This window comes from Ornithorhynchus anatinus, chromosome 17, assembly GCF_004115215.2.
Source record: "Ornithorhynchus anatinus isolate Pmale09 chromosome 17, mOrnAna1.pri.v4, whole genome shotgun sequence".
In the NCBI taxonomy this organism is placed as follows: domain Eukaryota; kingdom Metazoa; phylum Chordata; class Mammalia; order Monotremata; family Ornithorhynchidae; genus Ornithorhynchus; species Ornithorhynchus anatinus.
In genome coordinates, this window is record NC_041744.1 from 35,045,562 (window position 1) to 35,069,441 (window position 23,880).

General features: G+C 43.7%; 1 protein-coding gene and 1 non-coding gene across 6 annotated transcripts in view; one reads left to right on the top strand and one right to left on the bottom strand.

Moving 5' to 3' along the window:
- ALCAM (activated leukocyte cell adhesion molecule) overlaps positions 1-23,880 on the top strand; it is a 171,555-nt gene that overhangs the window by 23,442 nt on the left and 124,233 nt on the right. The gene's annotated exons all lie outside the window — the stretch shown is intronic.
- Positions 4,920-5,057, bottom strand: LOC114818145. The gene has a single exon (XR_003765966.1). It is a non-coding gene; the product is annotated as a small nucleolar RNA SNORA7 (small nucleolar RNA).

Sequence of the window (23,880 nt, forward strand, 5' to 3'; positions counted from 1 at the left end):
AGCTCAACGACATTCACATCCGTACTGAATACGAAAGGTGAAGATACACATTTAGGGTCTCTTTCAAGGAGAGGGCAAGTAGTAATTTTACTCCTGCTCTGCGGTAGGCTTCAGATCACTTTAAAAGGAGCAAGTCAGGCCAACTCTTATGAATCAACAAGATCATCTCAAATTCTCGTTTAATGAAAATCAAATAAATCTTTTAAAACGAGCGGATTAGAAATGTTTTTACGAAGTTTGCCCGAAGACACTTAAATGGAAAAATTAGGATACCTTGTTTCATGGGTTGTCAAAGCCTAGAATGTTTACTTGTTCGTTAGTGACTGTAGTTTTCAATCAATACAATTAGAGTGCTATTTATGTGTGATTTGGGTCACTTTACCTCTCCAAAAGGGATATTGCAATAGTGCTGATCTATTGTAATAAGCACTAAATACCTTTCTGGGGAGCGATAGGAAAAGCTTAATTTCTTTTCATTGGCAGTTGCTTTCACTTGGCAATGATTCTCATAAAAGTCTCAAATATATTTTAACACATATACTATATGTGTACATTTCTGTAGCTTTTGGAAATAATTTACAGATATTAAAAGGCCTACATCTAAGAGAACTGATGGGAAATTCCCATATGGATTTTTAAATAACCTAAATAACTGTCCTGATAGAAAGCAATCCTCTGTAAAGGGCAGTGACCAAGAATTCACAAGATTTTCACTTAGAGTAGGACAAGAGAAGACAGGTTTAATCCTTAGCAAAAAGGATTTTGGTTAGATATAAGGAAGGATTTTCTGATAGTGAGATATATTAAACATAGGCAGAATCACCGAGGGAGGCTGTAGAATTTTCTTCCCAGAAGATCTTAAAAATCAGGTTGGAGCCTCATCTATCAGAAATGGCTTGGGCAGATGTGGGCCAGTGGGCAGATTTGTTGACATCCTAAGGCACCTTCCAACCCTCTGATTCTAGGTCAAAAACAGTATAATCTAGTGGATAGGACACAGTGCTCGGTGTCAGAGGACCAGGGTTCTCAGCCTGGCTCTACCACCTGCCTACTGTGTGTCCTTGGACAAGTCACTTATCTTCTTATGCTGTAAAATGGGGATTCAATGCCTATCTTCCCCCCTGCTTAGTCTGTGAGCTGCTTAGGGGACAGGGACTGTGTCCAACTTGATTATCTTGTGCTTAGTGCAGTCCTTGGCACGGGGTAGGCACTTAGTAAATACCATAATTATTATTAAAGGGGGAAAAAATGGGACAGGCAATCAATGGTTCTTCATTGCCCCATAATTTGGCAGGCTTAGCCATATCCCTTCTACATCATGAGTGGGGTGATCTTCTCTTACTTTGGCGTTTGAGGCCTGCAGGCCTTCCTTCCTCTCGGTGTCACGGTCTTGGGGTTTCTACTCAGAGTTTTCCCCTTCCCCACATTCTTAAAGGCTGGAGGCCAAGCTAATTTTGCCTTGTGTCACTTTCTCTCGACTATAAGCTTGTTGTGGCCGGGAATGCGTCTGTAATATTTGTATTGTACTCTCCCAAAAACTTAGTACAGTGATCTGCACACAGTAGTTGTTCAGTAAATACGATGGACAGACTGAATGGGTCCAAATGATTTACCTTGCCGTGGATGGCGTGTCTGCCTATCCGGGGTCTGTTTGCCCCATAACTCTACTGCTCGGACGTGGCTCCCCCCAGATATCTTTGCTTATGTTTCCAAGATGAATGGAATTTAATTCTCTACCCATTTAGTATCAATGATTTACATTACCTGTGATATTTACGCCTAACTTGGAAATGGGTGGTTGTCTGTGAATCTCATCAGTGTGTTATTCGCTCTCTCTTCCGTAGCACGAATAATGATGTTAAATAAAACTGAGTTTATCCTGTCGAAAGGTCATTAGAGAATTCCCTGTTTGTTTGTGGTTTTGTAGCCGATTTCCAGCTTGTGTGATAGGACTCACAGTCAAGATAAATTGAATTAATTTTTAGAATCAGATTTTTGAAAGGCTATCAAATACTGTGCCAAAATCCAAGTCTATTATATTGTCTGCCTTCCCATTTTCAACTAAGTTTATAATTCAAACAAAAAATGCAGTAAAATGTGCCTGGTTCAAATTGTCTTTTATGAAATGATGATTCCTATTTTTTAGCTTGTCCCCTAGAGGTTCATAAATTTTTCCCGTGAAGCTTTATTCCATTATTTTTCTGGCAATCTAAATTAGGCTTAACAGATACCAATCTTATTGTTTTTAAAGTTTGATTTTGCTGGAGTGTTTTTTCTTTTTACAAATGACACCTCTCTAAAATGAAGTCATACCTTTGGGGAACTGTATAATTATGAGACAGAGTAAACCTTTCGTGGATTTTAATTCTTTAGCACACAGACTTTTTTAGTGGTATTTTGTAAGCGCTTACCATGTGTGGAGCACTGTACTAAGCGCTGGGGGTAGATAGCTAATCAGGTTGGACACTTGGGGCTCACAGTCTGAATTCCCATTTTACAGATGAGGTCGCTGAGGCACAGACTAGGTGAAATGACTTGTCCAAGGTCACGCAGCAGGCAAGTGGTGAGGTGGGATTCGAACCCAGGTCCTCTGATTCCTAGGCTCGTGGTCTTTCCATTAGATCACTCTTCTTCTCGATTTCACTAGCAAACAATCGTTCATGATGCAGCCTAAGGTCTTGCTAGTAGGTAGTCAATCGTATTTATCAAACACCTGTAAGTGTACAGAGCCGCTACACTAAGTGCTTGGCAGAGTGCAGCATTGTCAGACGTAATCCCCACTGTCAAGGGGTTTACCTTATAGCAGGGGACATAAACACGATAATAGTCTAAATGAGATATAGTTGAATTCTTTAAGAGGAATGTGTGTTTAAGGTTCCCGATAGTAAAGGAGTGCAGAGACTTTGTACTGAACCTTGAGGCAGAAGCATCTGGATTCCTGTCTACATGGAGCCGGTTACAGCCCCTTGAGGGAGTTGTTTAGGTCCAGCTGCAGCAGCTGGAGGTGAAGAAGCGGTCTGAAAGTAAAGCTGTGAAGCAGCGTGGCTTAGTGGGTAGAGCACGGACCTGAGAGTCAGAAACACTTGGGTTCTAATCCTGGTGGTACCACCTGTCTGCTGTGAGACCTTGGACGAGTCACTTATCTTCTCTCTGCCTCAGTTACCTCGTCTGTAAAGTAGCGATTAAGACTGTGAGCCCCACGTGGACATGGACTCTGTCCAACTTGATTAGTTGGTTTCTATCCCTGCATTTAATACAATGCCTGGCACAGAGTAAGCACTTAACAAGTACCAGAAAAAAAAAATTGCTTGAGCAGACATCAAATATGTCTGGGCAGAAAGGGACCGTCTCTTTGTATACATGGTGTAGTCGAGACTCACTTTTGCCTTTTCTACAAGCATCACCTTCCATGGCATCATCTTCAAATAGGAGGAATGTAGGATGGCTCGAGTTTATCTATGCATAGAAACATGTAAGCTTATATTCGTGGCCCTAAAAATGTGTACGGACACTACCTAGGAGATCTGAGATATTTCATCAAAGTTGCCTTTTTGCAAATGGATTTGGATCAGTTTACCTCAGAGTTGAAGGAAGAAGATTTTATTTTGATCTGCATTCAAGTCCATCTGAGACGGAAGCTGTTTGTTTCTGGTGGATAATTCCTTCCAATTAATGATGTCCTTGGATAAAGGGCATGAACGGAACCCAGATTATCCAGTTGTTTGCCAGTTGCCATGACGTAACTTTTCAAAGATGAGTGTTCCAAGGATATTCCCATGAGAAGAAACAACACTGTGTCCTCTGCCTTATTCAACTTTTTAAAGCTTTTTTTGGATTTTCAAATATCTCTCCAGTTATCTATTTTAAAACACATTGCTGGTAGTGCTAAAGATGGATGATTGTGCATTAACTATACTGGCTGTAGTCTTTAAATTAAGAATTCTACGTTTTGGGGGCTTTCCAGGTATCTTTTTGGATTTCCTCTTTGACATCGACAGTAGCTTCCTCCAGAGCTACCGCAGAAGGCTCCCTTCCTTTCTGGGTTTATGTGGGCTTTAATAGAGCCGTTTCTCCTATCCGGTCCTCATTCACTTAGGTCTTTGCTTTCGTTTTAACCACTGAGAAAGCCCTTCCCCAAATCAAGAAGTCATTGGCTAAGTCTACACGGGCTCCTTATGCGTTCCTTGACTTTCACACATCCCTGTTTACATCTTGAAGTTCACAGAACCCAGGTGAAGAAAGGCTGGCTCCGTTTAATTCCATGATAACTGCCCTATGCAAATGTGTATGAATAGGCATTTTCTTCCCTAAGCCCTCGTTTCCTCTACTCCCTCTCCCTTCAGCGTCACCTTTGGATTTGTACCTTTTATTCACCCACACTCAGCCCCATAGGACTTATATACATATCCGCGATTTATTTTAATGTCTGACTTCCCCTCAGTACTGTAAGTTCCTGTCTACCAAGTCTGTTATAATGTGTTCTTCCAAGTGCTAAGCATGATGCTCTTTACATAATAAGCTCTCAAGAACTAGAACTAATTGAGTGAAGAGGATCATTGTGGACAGGGAATGTTTCTCAAACTCTGTTGTTCTTTCCTTCCCAAGCACTTAATACTGACCTATGCACATAGTAAGTGCTCGATAAATAGCGTTGATCGAGGGAGGAATTAGGCTTCTCCTCTGGCCATGCTCCATCCACATTGTCATTTGGGGCCAGAACTCGGTCAGTCACTAGTATCTACTGAAGATTTTGTGTGCAGAACATTGTACAGTGCGTTTGGGAGAGTGCACTAGAAACCTGATCTGGGTCCTCAAGGAGCGGACAGTTGAGTAGGAGAGAGACATACTAGAATAAATGACAGATAAGGGAGTATAAGGATACGTTCGTAAGTGCTGCTGCACAGTCCAGGGGAGTTTTGACTTGTAACAGATTGCCTTCCACTCGCTAGCCACTGCCCAAGTTAGGAATGGAATGGACAGGCCTCTGTTTGACTCTCCCTCCCGTAGTCGAGACTGGTAGAGTACTGGAAAATCTCCAAGTGCGAGCCTGAAAAGGGGGCCGTGGAGTGGGGGAAGGAAATATTTAAGTGCTTAGTGGGTACAGGCTCCGGTGCAGAAGGAGTTGAGGGGTTAGTCAGGCAAGGTTTCTTCAGAAGACATGATTTTAGTAGGGCTTTGAAGATGGGGAAGGCAGGATGTGAAGTGCTTCCAGGAAGGCGGGAGGACTTGAGCAAGGGGTCGGTGTAGATAGAGACGAGAATGAGTCACAGAAAGTAGGTTAGTGTTAGAAGAGCAAAGTGCACAGACTGGGTTGTAGTGAGAGATGAGTGGTGGTGGGAAGAGCTGATTGAGTAAGTTTAAAGCCAGTGCAGAGGCGGATGGGTGATCGTTGGAGGTGTTTGAAGGGTGGAACGTTGTGAGCAGAAAGATTTTTTTTTTCTCTCTGGGCAGAGCACTGTACTAAAGCCACGTGGAAGGGTAAAGTTGGTAGATACAATCCCTGACCTCGGGGAACTTGCACTGTAGTGAAGGAGCTTTCGACCCAGTGGAGGTGTTTACCCTCCAGTGGAAAAGGATAGTTTGGGAGAGATGTAAAAAGAGAAGCAGTGTGGCCTAGTGGAAAGAGCACAGGGGTGGGAGGGGGAGGAACTAGGTTCTAATCCCAGTTTTGCCCCTAGTCTGCTGTGTAATCTTGGGCAAGTCACTTCAGTGTGCCTCAGTACCCTCATCTGCAAAATGGGGATTCAGTAACTATTCCCCTTTGTACTTAGACTGTAAACCCCAAGTGGGACCTGATTATCTTGTACTACCCCAGCGCTTAATCCAGTGCTTGGCACTTTGTAAGCACTTGCCAAATACCATTGTTATTACTAGTAGTAGTATTAATAATAATATTGAAAGCAAGCTAAGAAATAGTTGCAGAGGGGCTACCCAGCTGACAAAACTCCTTGCCAGTTGATCAGGTAAGACTATGTATTGTAAACCGCTTGTGGGAAGGGAATGTGTCAAGTTCTTTATTTTTCACTTCCCAAGGTCTTGGTACTGTGCATTGTAACCCAGGAGGTGCTCAATAAATGCTTTTATTCCTTCTACCAGCCAGCTATATGGTGGATTGAGATTGGACAGTGTACATGTCCAGGAGGTGGAAAGCATTATCTTCTGCCCCAGGTCAAAGCGGTGAAAGCCAAAGGTGACATGTGCCCAGGGGCCTTTATGTAGGCCTCTTTTTCCCCAAGACAGTAGGGCTCAAAATTAGTTTGAAAGGTGCAAAATATTTGTTGGCTTCCCTGATTTATGCAATAGAAAATAGCTCACAAACCATCCAGTGTGGAGATATAAAGAGCTGCTTTTCAACCTTCACTTCCTGAGAATTGGGTGTCGATTTTTGGTTGTTGCTGTTTTGACAGCTCTCAGTTTTCCAGCAGAAGGCTAAAACCCGAAAAACGAATCTCTGGCTTTTGGTCAGATCAGAACACAGACCTCAGTGATCCATCACGACATGGCCAAACGGTCAGGTTTTAGGGAAAAAAAAAAATAAGGACCTAGTGTTTGGCAAGCAAAGACAATTATCTTTTAGCAGCCACGCAATTACTACACACAGACGCACGCCCATTCAACCTAATTAGATTTACGAACTAATCTGTCCCCGTGTAAATGCCTTTCCCAAATTATATCGAGATGCCGGTTACGGGAATTTTAGGGCGAACGTACAAATGGTGGATGAAATTGGTGTTAAATTTGTGCCCATATATTGCCATTATTGTTAAATGATGAATAGTCTGACAGTTTCCCGCTTAGGACCCAAGCTCCTCTCTTCCAGGAATCTGGCCAGCTCTCGCTGCCCACCCAGACAGTGAGAGCTTGTCCTACCTAGGAAATGCAAAGGAGCGGGGAGATTTGCATGAAAATCACAAGGGCTACTTTGTTGGGAAAACACGGGCGGAAGTTCAGGCGGGCATCAAATGCCCCAGAGACGGGGCAGCCCTCATTGCTTCCGTTTCAGCTCCGTCCTTTAAATATGTAATAATAATAATTGTGGTATTTGTTAAGCGCTTACTGTGTGCCAGGCATTGTACTGTTTGGGTGGATATAAGCAAATTGAGTTGGACACAGTTCCTGTCCCATGTGGGACTCACGGTCTTAATGCCCATTTTACAGATGAGGTAACTGAGGCACAGGAACCCGAGCTTCCCCCCACCATCGTCATCTCCTCACCTTTATTTGCACTCCGTGATCAGGGAAGCTTTATTTGCACTCCGTGATCAGGGAAGCAGAGTGGTCTCGTGGAAAGAGCGTGAGCGTCAGAAGATCTGGGTTCTGATCCCAGCTCTGCCACTTACCCGCTGGTTACCTTGGGTAGTTTTTTTTTTTTTAAGTGGTATTTATTAAGTACTCAGCATGTACTAAGTGCTGGGCTAGATGCAAGCTAATCAGATTGGACATAATCTGTGTCCCACATAATAATAATAATAATAACATTGGCATCTGTTAAGCACTTACTATGTGCAGAGCACTGGGGTAGATACAGGGTAATCAGGTTGTCCCACATGAGGCTCACAATCTTAATCCCCATTTTACAGATGAGGGAACTGAGGCCCAGAGAAGTGAAGTGACTTGCCCACAGTCACACAGCTGTTTTACAGATGAGGTAACTCAGTCACATAGAAGGTAAGTGATTAAGGTCACAAAGCAGACAGAGCAGGGATTAGAACACAGGTCCTTCTGACTCCCAGGCCTGTGCTCTAACCATTAGACCACATTGCTTCTTAATTAATCTGTGCCCCAGTTTCCGCATCCATAAAATGGGGATGAAATACTTTTTATTTTGTCCCCCATAGATGCAATAAGCCTGTCTCATGGGACAGGGACTATATATAACCTGAATATCATATATTTACCCCAGTAATTCATAGAGTGCTTGGCACAGAGTGCTAAACAAATACCACAATCATTAATGTAGTTATTATTATTATTATTTTCCTTTTTAAACACTATATGCAATCCATCAGTGGTATTTATTGAGTGCTTACTGTGTTCTAAGCGATCGGGAGAGTACACTATAACAGAGTTGGTAGATACGTTCCCTGCCCACAACGAACTTACCATCTAGAGGGGGGAGAAGTATAGTTGCCAGGCACTAAATTAAGCACTGCTTACAAGATAATCTGATTGGACAGAGTCCCTGTCCCACTTGGGGCTCACAGACTTAGATGGGGGGATATTGAATCCCCGTTTAGAGATTAGGAAACTGAGGCCAGGGAAGTTGTGCCTTGCCCAAGGTCACAGCAGGCAAGTGACAGAGTTGGGTTTAGAACCCCGGTCCCCTGACTCCCAGGCCCATGCTGTTTCCACTGCTCGCACTTGCCTAAGTGCTTAGTTCAATGCTTTGTACAGGGTAAGTGCTCAAATATAGCATTGTTTGATTATGTGGTACCTTTAGGGAAGGGAAAAACTGGGAAAAGGGTGAGGGCTTTGATATCCTGCCACCCTTTGGAGAAAAATCAGGCCTGTTCATGGCATATCTGGATTGCTTTTCTGACCATCATTGAGATCTTTGAGAACCCCCTTGCTCATCATGTACTTAGAGCAAGTAGGAAGTGTTTCCCCACTAGCAGGGTGGAAGATATAAACTGTAGGATTCTGTGCACTTTTATATTGATAATCAATGGGCAAAATTCATGAACGTCAAACTGAAAGCGCAATTTACTTTCTTTATGAAAAGGAAACAAGTGTGAGAACCTAAAAATCGATCACTTGCCATGTTCACTCGCATAATTGCCTCCATCACATAATTCCCCACTCCTGTGATTTTTGAGAAAGAAATGAAAGATTGTTTTTGTAAGCGGGGATAGCATCGTCTGCTGGAAAAGGAAAGGAAGCAGGGTCAGGCACTGTGGATTCAGGATCGTGGAGCTGTGTGAACTCCCGAGTAGGAAGAGAAGCAGTGGGGTCTAGTGGCTAGAGTTCTAATCCTGGCCCTGCCACTTGCCTGCTGTGTGATCAAGGGCAAGTCACTTAACCTCTCTGGGCCTCAGTTACCCCATCTGTAAAATGGGGATCAAGACTGCGAGGCCCATTTCAGACATGGACCGTGTCCAACATGATTAGCTTGTATCTACCGCAGTGCTTAGTACAGTGCCTGGCACATATTTTTTTTTTAAAAAAAGAGGGTCAGAATGCACTAATGTTACAGACGGAGTCTTTCTGACAAGGGAAAGGGGGAACTACTGTAATTCATGAAGTATCTCTTGCATGTTGCACTTGGGAGAGTATAATAGAAGGAAAAGATGCAGTTTCAAAAGCCCCTTTTCCTTTCTCTTCCTTCTTCCCTCTTTTTTCCCCCACTATTTCCCGTACTGCAAGGCAAATTCTGCATGTAGTAGCCTATTTCCTTTTTGTAGGGGGGCTGCAAAAAAAGAGGGGCAAATGGGTAAGTACGATAATAGCATTAATTGAGAGCCTTCTGTATTAAGTTGTTGGGAAAGCTGAAGATAACGATTAGGCGTGATTCCTGTCCTCAAGGAGCTTACATTCTAACGGGAGAGACAGACTCTAAAATGAATTTTATATGGTAATAGAATATATAAAATACGATTCTGATCATTAACACCAACTAGTTTGCAGAACATTCATGAAGCATTAAATGAGTGCTGTTGAACTCATTAGAATTTTATTAATATACCCCGGCTTGGATTTATTTTGGTATTAAGCACTTTCTACGTTTCAGTCCCTGGGGTTGATACAAGATCAACAGTCCAGATATAGTCCCTGTCCCTCAAAGGGTTCAGAATCTAATGGCATTTATAGTGGCATGTCTTTGAGACCTATTTTGTGGACAACAGTATACTAAGTGTTTGGGAGAGTAAAATACCATCTAGAGGAGGACAATTATTTTATTCCATTTTATAGCTGAGGAAATGGATGCACAGAGAGATTAAGTGACTTTCTGGGACATCCAGCAAGTGATAGAGGTGAGGCTTCTGAGTCGCCTTCCCAATAACCCCATCTGCCCTCCCTCTAGCCCCACCTACCATCCCTTTAGTCTTCCCATTCACCAAATGGACCCTGTCTCCATTTCCTTGGTGACTTTCACAGGTTTCATCTCCTACCACCTGTATTATTCATTATTTTAACTTATTAAAAATGTCAGTGCCTGAGCCCTTGAGTAATGGTACATAATGAGAAACACTGCTAAGTATAAATAGGACTCTCATCTGAAATTTGTTTAATAGGATTCCCCAAAACATTCCAGAAAAGGCTGACAGGCAAGAGTATATTGTAAATCTCAGTTGGAATCATTTCTAATTTTCTTCCCTGGATCCTGGCTAGACTGCACTTGAATGCTTATTAATAATCAAGTACTACCAATTCACTAGGAATAACTGTAAGGGAAAGTTATGAGGAAACTCATTATTTTGGATGTAACATCCGTGTCGATCTCTGTTTAATAAAGTCCCAAACGCAAGTTCCTGCAATGGGATAGTAATGCCAATAATAGGTTAGGAGGGCACAGACAAGAGACGAGACAAAGAAAATCATTTACTTGGGCAGATTCTGAGGTTAGGTTCAGGGGGAAAAGACCCACACGTAAGTATGTGTGTGGGTGTCAGTCTGAGCCTGGTAAGTATAAAGGTAACATCACCTTTTTAGCTTGGAATTTCTACAGTTGGCTTCAAAGTCATTTTTATTAGTGAAAACTCACACCGAGGCCATGCGGTAGGCTAGCATCTGAAGACCAAAATTGAAGTAACTGGGGAATGGTTGAAGAGTAGATCAGAGCAGAGATTAGGTTATCCTCTCCCCTAAGAGGCTAAAGCAGCCCCAGACCCCTTGACCTGCCTGAGTTGGAAGATGAGTGGAATAAACAAGTTAGCAGCTTGACTTCCAAGTTTAATAAGTAATGAACCATGGACCATCATGAACCACGTCTGCATGGGGCAAATTTAATGGGAGATGGAAAAGTCACGGTATCCTCTTGGCTTAGCACAAGCTAGGAATCCCACGAAGAGCAAGTCTCTGGTTTGAGACTCTAGACTGTGAGCTTGTCTTGGGTGGAGAATGTGTGTTATATTGTATTCTCCCAGGCATTTAGTCCAGTGTTTTGCACAAAATAAGTGCTAAATAAAAACGATGGAAGGAAGGAAGGAAGGAAGGGACTCCCTGCAGTGGCAGAACAATGAAGAAGGGGACAGAAGGGAGGGATAGGCAGACTGTAAGCTTGTTGTGGGTACACATTTGTGTTGTACTCCCGAGCGCCTACTTTGTGCAGACTATTGTACTAAGGGTTTGAGACATTACAAGAGAGCTGAAACACAGTAAGTGCTCAATCTCAGTGATTGATAGATTGATTGACTTTCCCCGTTGGAGGAAGAGCGGGAGCTTCTGCCCTCCCATCATTTTGGAGGGAAAAGAAGAGGAGGAAGCAGGACTTCTTGGGGGCGAGGGATGACGGGAAGAGCCGGCAGGAAGAAACAGAACTCCACAGGTTCAGGGGCCTCTGAACAGGGAGATATAATCTCCATCTTGTTTTTGTTTTTTGGGTGAAGGCTGACCCGAACTTCAAGAAATGAAATAAGCTCGGGTTAATCCCGAAACAGCCCAGCCCTAGTATTTCCAAAGAACTCTGGAAGAAGAGGTGCCTTAAAGACTTTAAAGACATGCCAGGGGAGTTACAAATGGACCTCTCTTGGGCAGGCATCATGTCTATCAAGGGCTTTACTCTCCCGCGCACTTAGTCGATCGGTATTTACTGAGCACTTCCTGTGTGCACTGAACTGTACTAAGTGCTTGGGAGGATACAATGTAACGGAGTTGGTAGCATGTTCCCTGCCCACAAGGAACTTCCAGTCCGTAGGATGAGGCAGACATTAAAATAAAATGTCGATATTTACTCAAGAGCTATGGGGATGAGGGTGGAGTGAATAAAGGTTAGAAATCCAAGTGCAAGGGTGACACAGAGGAGAGAGGAAGTAAGGGAGTGATGGCTTATACAGGGCAGGCTTCTTGGAGGAGGCGTGTCTTTAATAAGGCTTTGAAAGTGGGGAGAATTATTGTCTATAGGATGAGAAAGGGGAGGGGGAGATTTCCAGGCCAGAGGTAAGGAGTAGACAATGTACAGTGTTCTCTCCAGGGTTAGCACTCAATTAATACTCTTGGTTGATAGACTGAAGAACAGAAGATGTGGTTTGGGTGGAGCAGTGATGGAGGCAGGCTCTAGGATCTAACAAAATAATGGTGAACATTTTCACCATCCCCTTCCTCCAGGGCTGCTAAGGAGAAGGGCAGTAGGTGATCGCTCTGAAAGGAGGCGCAAAGAGCCTTAAAACACCCTGGCAACCTTTCCCATGCCTGACAGAAACGGGAAGTGGAGTTTAACAAACATGGATGCCCCTTACTAGATGTAGGGCAGCCACGTGGCCTAGTGGAAATAGCACGGCCCTGGGACTATTAGGATCTGGGTTCTACTCGTCCTCCACTTGTCGACTCTGTGCCCTCGGCCAAGTCATTTAACTTCTTTGTATCTCAGTTACCGCATCTGTAAAACGGAGGTCAGTTGCGAGCCCCGTCTGGGCCAGGGACTGCAATCAACCTGATGATTTTATGTCTACCCCAGCACTTAATATAGTGCCTAACACATAATAAGCACTTAACAAATATTACTATTATTATTACCATTATTATGTCAAGTTCCTCGGTTAACCATAGATTTACCCAGGTTCTGTGGTTTTAATCAGTTTGGTAATGAAAAGTGATTGCAATTATCTTAATGAATTCTTGTTAAAAAACTCAGCAGTGATAATACAATCCATAAATTTTGTATGAATGACTAAAAAAGCAATTCCACAACATTTGTGTGTTCATATAAATTGTTTATCTTTTTTAGAACTGTGGGTGGGAAGCTCTAGAATTGTAATTCTTGAAGTGCTACATTGTTTCTCTCCCAGGAAATGAGTTACAGTACATGGTTTAAGAGCTGTTTTTCCTCTGTAAGTAAAAGAAAAATAGCTCAGCTTTGGCTAGGACACTCAGGCAAGCTGTGAATGAATGGTGGTGTGTAGTGTGGTTTTGAGAGATGCCTGTATGATTGTTCTGTATTTGAGTCCATCGGGAGAATACTCAAGAAGGGAAGACATGCGCAAAAGGGAATCATTATTTCAAGAACTCTAATTTTTGGGTTCAATCAGTCAGATTTATCGAGCACACTTACCGTATTCAGAATACTGTACTAAGTGCTTGGGAGAGTACAATTTAATAGAGCTGGTAGAGAGGATGGGGAAAAATACGAGCTCAATCTTATAAGATTGTGGAGTTAACCGTAAAAGGCAAAAGGAACGTGGCTCCCACAGTCTGGGTTTGGATGCTTGGAGCATGTGAATGGAGAGTTGAGGGAATTCTCACTCACGCATGCTGTGGTCTTTCTTTACAAGTCTGATCTACTTATCCTGTGTCACATCCGGTGCTTCAGACATTGCTTGGCATGTAGTGATGGCAAAATAAACACCACAATTATTATTATTACTATCTTCCTTTTAAAAAGTATGGTGCTTATTGAACCTCACTATTAGTCAAGCACTGTTCTAAGCACTGGGGGAAATGCAAGATAGTCAGACCCAGGCCCAGACCCACAAAGGGGGTCATTTTACCGAGGAGGGAACTGAGAGACAGAGAAGTGAAGTGACTTGCTCAGGAGCACGCAGCAGACAAGTGGTGGAGCTGGGATTAGAATCCAGGTCCCGGACCACACTGGGCCGTGCCGCTTCTCTCCTTCCCTTTTCCCTTGGTGTTTCCAAGTGTGAAATGAAGTGAGTCAGGGAAGGGGAATATAAAGGTCTCTGTGTCATTCGTTCTCCCGCTGAACTTTCAAACCCTTAGGTCCCCACTAGGCATTCCAGGGGCATTTTGTCTTCAAAGGTTCTCATCCCCATCCACTTTGTTCTTGCCTGGGGACCTGTGGGCTGTTGAGACCAGGAAAACAAACATTACAAAATGCATCTGCCTAGGTGCCATCTGCTTCAAAACACAGCGGCTCTTCATTTTTTTGATTTGGAAATGAAAGAGCTTAAGCGGGCATCCGGAGAACAAGATGTCTGCCTTTAGGAAAACTGATGATAACCCAAACCACTTATTTGTCCAGTGCCTACTTTGGGAGAGAGCGGTCTGGCCAGAATGGTGGATACCATCCTGGCATTTTCACTACCAAAACACTCCCAGCCCCACAGCACTTATGTACATATCTGTAATTTATTTATATTCATGTGTCTCCCCTGCCTCTAGACTGTAAACTCGTTGTGGGCAGGGAATGTGGCTTTTCATTGTTGTATTGTACTCTTCCAAGCACTTAGTACAGTGCTCTGCATTCAGTAAGTGTTCAATAAATACAATTGAATGAATGCTGCGGATGTATTTAAGCAGGAATCTTGAGTGACATATGATTCCCATGTTCTCATTGGTTAAATATTGGATGGTGTCTTTCCACTTTCTCCCCCAAGACCGATCAGATTCCAACAGTGTCTCTGAAGTGTTGGAGCGCGGGCCTGAGCGTCAGAAGGTCATGGGTTCTAATCCCGGCTCTGCCACTTGTCAGCTGGGTGACCCTGGGCAAGTCACTTCACTTCTCTGTGCCTCGTCTCTAAATCGGGGATTGAGATCGTGAGCCCCATGTAGGCTCACAATTTGCTTGTATCCTCCCCAACACTTAGAGTGCCTGGCACAGAGTAAGCGCTTAACAAATACCCCACTTATTATTACCCCAAAATACCAATGCTCCTTCCTTCCTCCTTCTGTAAAATGGGGATTAACTGTGAGCCTCACGTGGGACAACCTGATTACCCTGTATCTCCCCCAGCACTTAGAAAAGTGCTCTGCACATAGTAAGCACTTAACAAATACCAACATTATTATTATTAGAAGGGAGGTTGAGTGGTTAAACCCACAGGATCAAAAATCGGCCCCTCTTCTCATTGGCTCGGCAGCATGGCCTAGTGGATAGAGCACTGGCCTGGGAGTCAGAAGGACCTGGGTTCTATTTCCGGCTCTGCCGCTTGTCTGCTGTGGGACCTTGGACAGGACTCTTAACTTCTCTGTGCCTCAGTGCCTTCATCTGTAAAATGAGGATCAAGACTGAGTGCTCTGTGGGACGGGGACTGTGTCTAGCCCGATTATCTTATATCTACCCTAGCTGTTAGAACAGTGCCTGGCACATAGTAAGCACTTAGCAAATACCACGGTTATTATTACTGCTGGCCTGGTCGGAGGACACCAGCATTGACTGATCTTATTTACCTTAAAAATCCCTTTAAGTTCTGCAGGTCCCAGAACCCTGGAAATTAGAAGCATTCTTATTCTCTTCATTAGACCGAAGTGCACCGTGCCCATTTTAAGGCAGTTAAGTACGTCTTGTTTGCATTGGAGGTCCACGGAAAAGAGTGAGGAGAAGCCACTGCGTGGTTTGGTGGACGTTAAAACCACCCAGCGTGCCCTATTTTAATTAAATTTCAGTTTCTCTTCCTAGGCATTTGTATGTTGGCTAGCTTTAGTGTTAGAATTTAAATGCTCAGAAAAGGCTTTGAGGTTAATACTCCATTAAGAAACAGCTGAGAAGCTGAACTTGGCACTGCTGTTTCTCCTTGAATCTGCAGTCAAGCAGCTGCCCATCTCTCATTCTCTCTGAACAGCCATGAGACCCAAGGGGAAGAACTACTGAAATCTTAAATTTTCTTCAATAGAATGAAAGAGACTGAATTTTTGGAGTTTCCCCAAATACGAGTTTTCTTTCCTCTGGTTGAGTTCCACTGCTGGTTCGGTGAGCTTGGCTGTGTGAGAATTCATTTAAAATTTTAATTGCTTTGAAAGTGGGTGAGCTGGAGAAGTCAAAGAAAGGCAATGTCAGGTTCAAGCAAATGGTGGAATGCCACCTACTGATTGCTGGAGCAAATAGAAAGGCAATTTCCTTCTCCGTCTCTCTTTTTCCTCCTTACTCTCCAGTTGAACTAAAATGTGATTATGATTATTATTATTGAGAATAATAGTATTAAGTGGGGTAAATACAAGATAATTAGGTCCCTCATGGGACTCACAGTCGAAGTAGGAGGCAGAATACGTAACGGATCCCCATTTTGCAGATGAGGGAACTGAGGCACAGGAAAGTTAAGTGACTTGCCCAAGATCACACAGCAGACGAGTGCCGGAGCGGGGATTAGAACCCAGGGCCACTGACTCCCAGGCCTTTGCTCTTTCCACTAGGCCGTGACTGAGCCGCTCATTCTCATTCATTCATCCATTCAATCGTATTTGAGCGCTTACTGTGTGCAGAGCACCGGGAGAGTATGACAATAAACAGATACATTCTCTGCCCACAGCAAGTTTACAGTCTAGAGGGGGAGACAGACATTAATTTAAATATATTACAGATTTTTAAGTGATCACTTGAGAGCAACCGTAAAACTGGGAGTGAAAGAGCCTGCTGTCTCCTGTGCGCTCAGGAAGATCTTTGGCGTCGATGGACAGGTGTCTTTGGTCTGAAAATCCGCTCAGAGCTCTGCTCCAAGGCCACACTGCAGCGGACTTGGTAAATCCGGGACATGCCGGTGAGCCCCTTTCACTGGGAAAGTTTGGAAGCAGGAGAGCAAAGTCACTTTGAGACTGTTTTGGCGTTTAATTCACGAATAAGACAGTAGCATCCCCCAGGGCCTTCTTAAAAATGCAGCCAGCTCGAAGATGGAAGCAATCCCAAAGGTGTCCTATTTGTTCCAGTTGAAGGAATTGCTCCTAATCGGAGATTCTCCGGTATGTTGTGGTCAGACTAAGCAGGTGGTTCAGAGAGTTTGAATTTCCCAGGAGGAGGGAGAAGAGGCGATCGCGATTGGCACACAGAATAAATTCAGCGTCACTCGGGCCCTGTGCCGAAGAAGGGATGGGACGAGGAGGGGGAGGGATCCGTGGACGATCGGTACCGAGTCGCCACAGGGCGTTCAAACGGTTCTCCGGGGATTCGCAAGCGCCATTACGCCACCCTAAGCTGCCTGAGGATTGGCGTCTAGAAAAAAAACGCCTTCATGGTGAATGGGACCCATCGGTCATATACGGCAGGCAAAGGGCGGGACTACTTACCTGGAGAAACAAGGGTCATGCTTGACTTTGCAGAGTCAAAGATGGGGTGAAACTCAGGGATTTCTTCAAAGCCTCATTAGCATCACATCCCTTCCAGGAAGCTTTGTCTACCGTGTGACCTTGGGCAAGTCATTTCACTTCCTCTGTGTGTCAGTTACCTCATACTAATAATAATTAAGGTATTTGTTAGGCACTATATGCCAGGCACTTTACTGAGTGCTGGGGTGGATACAGGCAAATCAGGTTGGACAAAGTCCCTGTCCTGTGTGGAGGTCACAGTCTCAACCCCCATTTTACGGATGAGGTAACTAAGGTGCAGAGAAGTTGTCATTTGCCCTAGGTTGCACAGCAGATGAGCGGCAGAGCTGAGATTAGAACCCATGACCTTGTGACTCCCAGGCCTGTGCTCTGTCCACTGCGCCATGCCTCATCTGTGTAACGGGGATTGAGACTGTGAGTCCCAAGTGGGACAGGGACTGTCCAGCCCAGCGCTTAGTACAGTGTCTGGAACATAGTAAGTGCTTAACAAATACCACCATTATCATTATTCCCTAAGCCCTCATTTCCCGATTCCCTCTCCCTTCTGTGCTGCCCTTGTACTTGGATCTCTACCCTTTATTTACCCCAGCCTCAGCCCCGCAGCACTTGTATTTATTGAGCCCTTAATTTGTGCAGAGCACTGTACTAGGCGCTTGGGAGAGTACACCGTAACAGCGTTGGATCTATTTGGACAGCCTTCAGCTTTATCACTAATGATTACCAAAGTCCAGATGTTCTTCTAACCGAAGGAGGAGATCTTAAAATTACCTGAAGCACTTTCTCAGTTTGATGTTGAGTGAATACAATCAACGTTTCAAAAAATGGAATTACCAAGTTGTTCCTGAGCTTGCTCCTAGGTATCTGTTTTTGAGAAATGGTTAGCCAATATGGCATACTTCCATGGATGTGTTTTTAAATAATTTATTGGAGAGGGATTAAAGCTGCCTCTGGTGTTCATATTTCAACCCAGAAGTCAAACATGCTAAAATTCAAATTAAAATCTCCTCTCACATTGCGTGCGGTTCTTTTGAGAATCGGTAGCATATTCCCCTCTAGACTGTAAGCTCCTTGTGGGCAGGAAATGTCTAGCAATTCTTCTGTAGCGTGCTCTCCAGAATGCTTAGTGCAGTGCTCTGCACACAGTAACCACTAAACAAATACCATTGATTAATTGATTCTTAAACAGAAGGATGACCAGGCCTTCCCTAACTAAGCCCTCCACTTTCCCCTTCTTCCACTCGCTTCTGCGTCTTCCTGACTTGCTCCCTTTATTCATCTCCCCCCACCAAGTCCCACAGCACTTATGTAAATATCTGTAATTTATTTATATTAATGTCTGTCTCCCCCACCTTTATAAGCTCATTGTGGGCAGGGAATGTGTCTGCTTATTGGTGTATTATACTCTCCCAAACACTTAGGACAGTACTCCGCACACAGTAAGGGCTCAATAAATTAGATTGAATAAATGAATGACTAGACGGTACGTGAAATGACAAAACAAAATATTATCGAGGATGAATGGCCAGACTTAGAGTGGTTACTTGGGGAAAGAACACCAATAAAATCGATCCTTGAAACTGCTATTGGATTCTTTAGCGATGCGTGCTTTTTTTTTTTTTTTACTTTTTTTGGAGGTATTTGTTAAGCTCCTACTACGTGCTAGGCACTATAATAAGTGCTAGGGTAGATACAGTCTAATCAGGTTGATTAGTCCCTCTTGGGACTCACGGTCTTAATCCCCATTTTACAGATGAGGAAACTGAGGCACAGAGAAGTGAAGTAACTTGCTGAAGGTCACACAGCAGGCAAGCGGCAGAGTCGGGGTTTGAACCCAGGTCCTTCTGACTCCCGGCTCCTGCAGTATCCATTAGGTCAAGCTGCTTGTCCTGCTCTTTTTGTCTTTCCCTCACAATATGAACCTAACGCTTAATTTTGTGTCCTGTTGTCTCTTGGACCGATTTTAACCCTGTAAGAGGAGGATTGACCAGGCCTCCAGCTGGTTGACGTTCTTTGCTTCGGGTAGGATTAGAACATGGAATATCAGGGGTTTGAAGACAGGCAGCGTGGCATTTGTTTTATTGACTATGTTCTCGGGCTGATGGGAGGTCTTGGCAGAAGTTAGCATAGTTCTGCAGGAAATTGAAATAAAGTTCCTTTTTCCACAGAATCCTCATTTGCAACCCAGAAAACCGGAGAGGGGGCGGGAAGAGCACAACACTACTACGTAGATGTCTACGAAGTGTTTTTGAAAAATTGGGGTGTTTGAAAATTGCATTCTTGTCTTAGTGGAGGGTAGGTAGGGGGAAGAAAAGAGCAGGAGATTCGGGTCCATATATGTGAGCAGATGTCCGCGGCCCGCTGGTTAGAGCACAGGCCTGGGTGTCAGAAGGACCTGAGTTTTAATTCCAGCTCCGCCACTTTTCTGCTGTGAGACCTCGGGCAAGTCACTTCACTTCTCTGTGCCTCAATTACCTCATCGATCAAATGGGGTTTAAGGCGGTGAACCCCATGTCGGACAGGGACTGTGTCCTACCTGGTTGTATCTACTCCAGTGCCTAGAACAATACTTGACGTATAAAGGGCTTAAACAACCGTCATTATTATTATTATTATTATGTGTTTGCTTTATGATGATGGTGATATTTGTTAAGTGCTTACTATGTGCCGAGCATTGTTCTAAGCGCCGGGGTAGATAAAAAGTAATGATGATGATGATGGTATTTGTCAAGCACTTAGTGTGTGCTGAGCGTGTTCTAAGCACTGCTTTATGAAAGGGGCCATCCGGGTCTGTCAGCCAAGATGATAGGCAGTTTATCGTCCCCCTCTGGATTTGATGAGCTGTGGTCATTTCTGGAATTCGGGGGGTACATCAGTGGTCTGTCAGTCCAGCACCTTGCAAAGGCTCCAGAGTTCATTAAGATTATAGGACCTTGGAGTACTACAGCGATCCCCCTGGAACTAAAATGGAACACCAACCCTAAGAATCACAGAGGATTTGATTTGCGCTAAAGTGTTCGGTGGACCTAGGAGTATTTCATCCCAACTATGTGGACAGTAGCCACATACACACACCATCATAAGTATGACCCACTTGACAAAACTGTGGTTTCAGCGGCACTTTTTTGACTCTTCATCATCCTCATCATCTCTGATGATGTTTTGAATATGTGGCAAATGTTCCGAGAAGCTGCCTGGCCTAGTGGAAAGACCACAGGACTGGGAGTCGGAGGATCTGGGTTCTAATCCTGGCTCTGCCAATTGCTTGCCTTGTGACCTTGGTTAAGTCACTTCACTTCTCTGTGCCCAATTTCTTCGATTGTAAAATGGGGATCAAATACCTGGTCTCCCTTCTAGTTAAGACTGTGAGCCCCATGTGAAAGATCTTGTTCAACCTGATTAATTTGTATCTACCCCAGGATTTAGAACAATGCTTGACACAAAGAGCTTAACAAATACAAAAGTAATAATGATAAAATATGAAATAATACAAGAACTGGTCCCTGTCCTCAAGAAGCTTACAAGTTCGTCTAGGGATTCAGATTTTGCTAAACCATGTGGAGGACCTAAAATGATTAGAATATTGATTTTTAAAAGTCTGCTTTCTGACATGGAGATGTTGTTTCTGATTGCATTCTAATTATGCCAAATTATCTGAATCTGCAAGTGCTAATTTGAGTGCCAGACTTGCCTGGTCATTGAAAGCCAGAAGGTTGCCAGGAGCCCTGGGTGCATCACCTGCCTCTTTCTCTTTGAGATCCTTTTGGAATTGGTAAAAAAACAAAAGTGGAAGGTAGGGTTTCGCTTTTGGTCAGCAAGGTTTAAGGAAAGACACATGTGACTTTGAATCGGTCCTGGTTCATCCTGATGAGGTGAAATTACCTTTACAAGGTCTTGTCAGAGTGTTCAGAGGAGACCAAACGGTGTCTTTGAAGGCCCGAATATCTTGTTAACAAATCCTAAATGCCTGAAAATGCAATTATCTGGGAGTCCGAAGACCTGAGTTCTAATTCTGACTCCACCACTTGCTTGCTGTGACTTCTGGCAAGTCACTTAACTTTTCTGTTTCTCAGCTACCTTATTTGAAATGACAGATAAAATACCTGTTCGTTCTCCGAACATTAGACTGTGAGCTCCCTGTAGGATGGAGACTGTCTCTGGTCCGATTATCTTGGCTATATCCCAACACTTAAGCACGAGCCTGGGCTCATAAGTCCATGACAAGTTATTATTAATGGCAAAGTTTAACAAAAGAAGAGCCAGCAGAAATAGCGATGAAAAAAAGCTTCTGGATTCCTAATTCAGATGCCAATTTGAAACTAAATATCAGTCGTACACCTATGAACTGCTTTGGAAGAAATATCAATTTAGAATTGCAGAACACCTGAAGGGCCTGTTAACGGTCTTGGAAAAGGTTGGAGTTTCTATGTGCTTTTGGTAAGTACTGTGTAAACTGCTCAGGATAAAGCAAATACAATTCAGTGGAGGCTTGGTTCTTTAGCCTGGAGATGTTTTGGACTAAAAAGCCCTTCTGATGGGAAAAGAGTACCTTCGGGGGGTTAATCCCTTTGGAGACAAAAGAGCAACCCCAGTGATGTCTGGAGGGAGTCTTGATACATGGATGATTTGCTCTCCATTATTTGAATATTCGTTCTACTCCATATACACTGTGGATGGTCACCTTTTCGGTGGAGAAATCGAGCAACAAGCAGAAAACTAGCATCCTCTTGACCAGTTTTTGGGGTTTTTTTAAATTCAACAAAGGCAGCAGAGGTGTCTATTAGTGGCATTTGTGTGCTTACCATATGCAGAGCACTGTTTGAAGTGTTTGGAAGAGCATAATAAAGCAAGAGTTGGTAGACATGTTCCATGCCTACAGTGTGCTTACAGTCTAAAAGGGTAGGCAGACATTACTATAAATAAATTAGAGGCCTGACACGAATGACTGTACATCATCTCTGAGGAGAACTGCAAAGGGATCTGTCTTTGAGTCTCTTACAAAGAGCATTTGCAGAAGTTTTAGCCAGACAGCCCAGAAGTTGGTATGAGTATCAACTGAACAAACCATGATAACCTCTGTCAATAATCCACCAATCAATCATATTTGTTGAACACTTACTTTATGCAGAGCACAGTACTAACCGCTTGGGAGGGTAATAATAATAATGGTATTCGTTAAGCGCTTACTATGTGCCTCGGCTGTTCTAAGCGCTAGACCCAACCCCTGTCCCACGAGGAGCTCACAGTCTCAATCCCCATTTTACGGATGAGGGAACTGAGGCCTAGGGAAGTGAAGCGATTTGTCCGAGGTCACACGACAGACAAGTAGCGGGAGCGGGATTAGAACCCACGACCTCCTGACTCCCAGGCCCGTGCTCTATCCTCTCGGTAGACACGTTCCCTGCCCACAGTGAGCTTAGAACATCTCGATGTATTTTGCATCTCCCCTCTAACTGGATCCCGCCGTCTTCCTTCTTGGGTCAGAGCCTCCTCCAAGAAGAGAAGACAAGGACAGGTTGCCAATGAGTGTGGTAGAGGAAAAACAAGGAAGGGCACGGAGTGAAAGGGTAAAGGCTAATGTGATAAGATCTGGGTCTGGTCTAATTCTCATTCGATAATGAGTTTAAGTGACAGAAAACAAATGAATGTAGCCGTCAGAAGTGTACAGACATTTGAATGAATGTTTTAGACTTAGGACTCAGGTTTTTTTATGGTTCTATTCAGAAAAAAAAAATTCAAACGCCTGACGTTAGATATTATGCCATGGATTACCGACCTTATCCCATCTATTTACTAGACAATTGAGGCTCAAAGGGACGATTCTCCCCTTTAAGCCTTAAAGTGAATTTACAGCTAAAGCTAGTGGCCGGGAGGATTACTTTAAACCTGTCCCTCAAAAGAGTGACGAGCCTGTCCTCACAGAGTTAGTAATGCTGACCCATTCACCTGGCCTACTCCTTTGCCCTTCCCCTTGCTTAAAGAAAGAGATGCCAGGGTAGAAGCAGGCTGGCAACCTTTCTGTGCTCCAGAAATACAGCGTATGGACCCTGCTGGACCTGAGGACTGATTCCTTTGTCCATTCTCCCCAAGTCACACCTTCAGCCGCACCCTTGCCTTCCTCCTGCACAAACACAAACAGGGAAATAGGAGAGATCAAGTGCTAAGTTTTCAGGCCAATGTCCTGATTCCTTATCAGACCCACCCTATCTCTGAAACTGGGCCGTTTGAGTGAGTGCATATTTCTCCTGACTGCTGCAAACCTTGTGGAAAGATTTAGTGGAAAGGACTGCTTAAAAAAATTCCAAAAATCTCTTAAGCATTCCACATGTAGGTGATATCCTGGAAGGCTTCACTGAAGGGCAGCTAGGGTTGCTAAGAAGATTGGTGATTTATTAAGCTTAGGTGGAAGCACTGTAAATAAAAAGGAATATTTAAACAGCTGTTGCCTATGACTTTTATCATCAATCTACTTTGTGGTTATGGTGTCTGGCTGTGTTAGGAACAGTTAAGACTAATTTTTGAAAATGCGAACAAATCCAGCAGATAAAAGGCCAACTTGCACGTATTTAATATTAGATGGAATAATAAAACAATTCCTACTAGACTCACCCAAAAGAGGATTGGCAGTTAGACTTTGTGATCTACACCAAATTTTGCCCCTCCCCTTACAACTTTCAGGGCTTCAGGAAAAGATGTGTCTTTCTTGGTGAATATTTTAAAACCTAAATTAGCAAG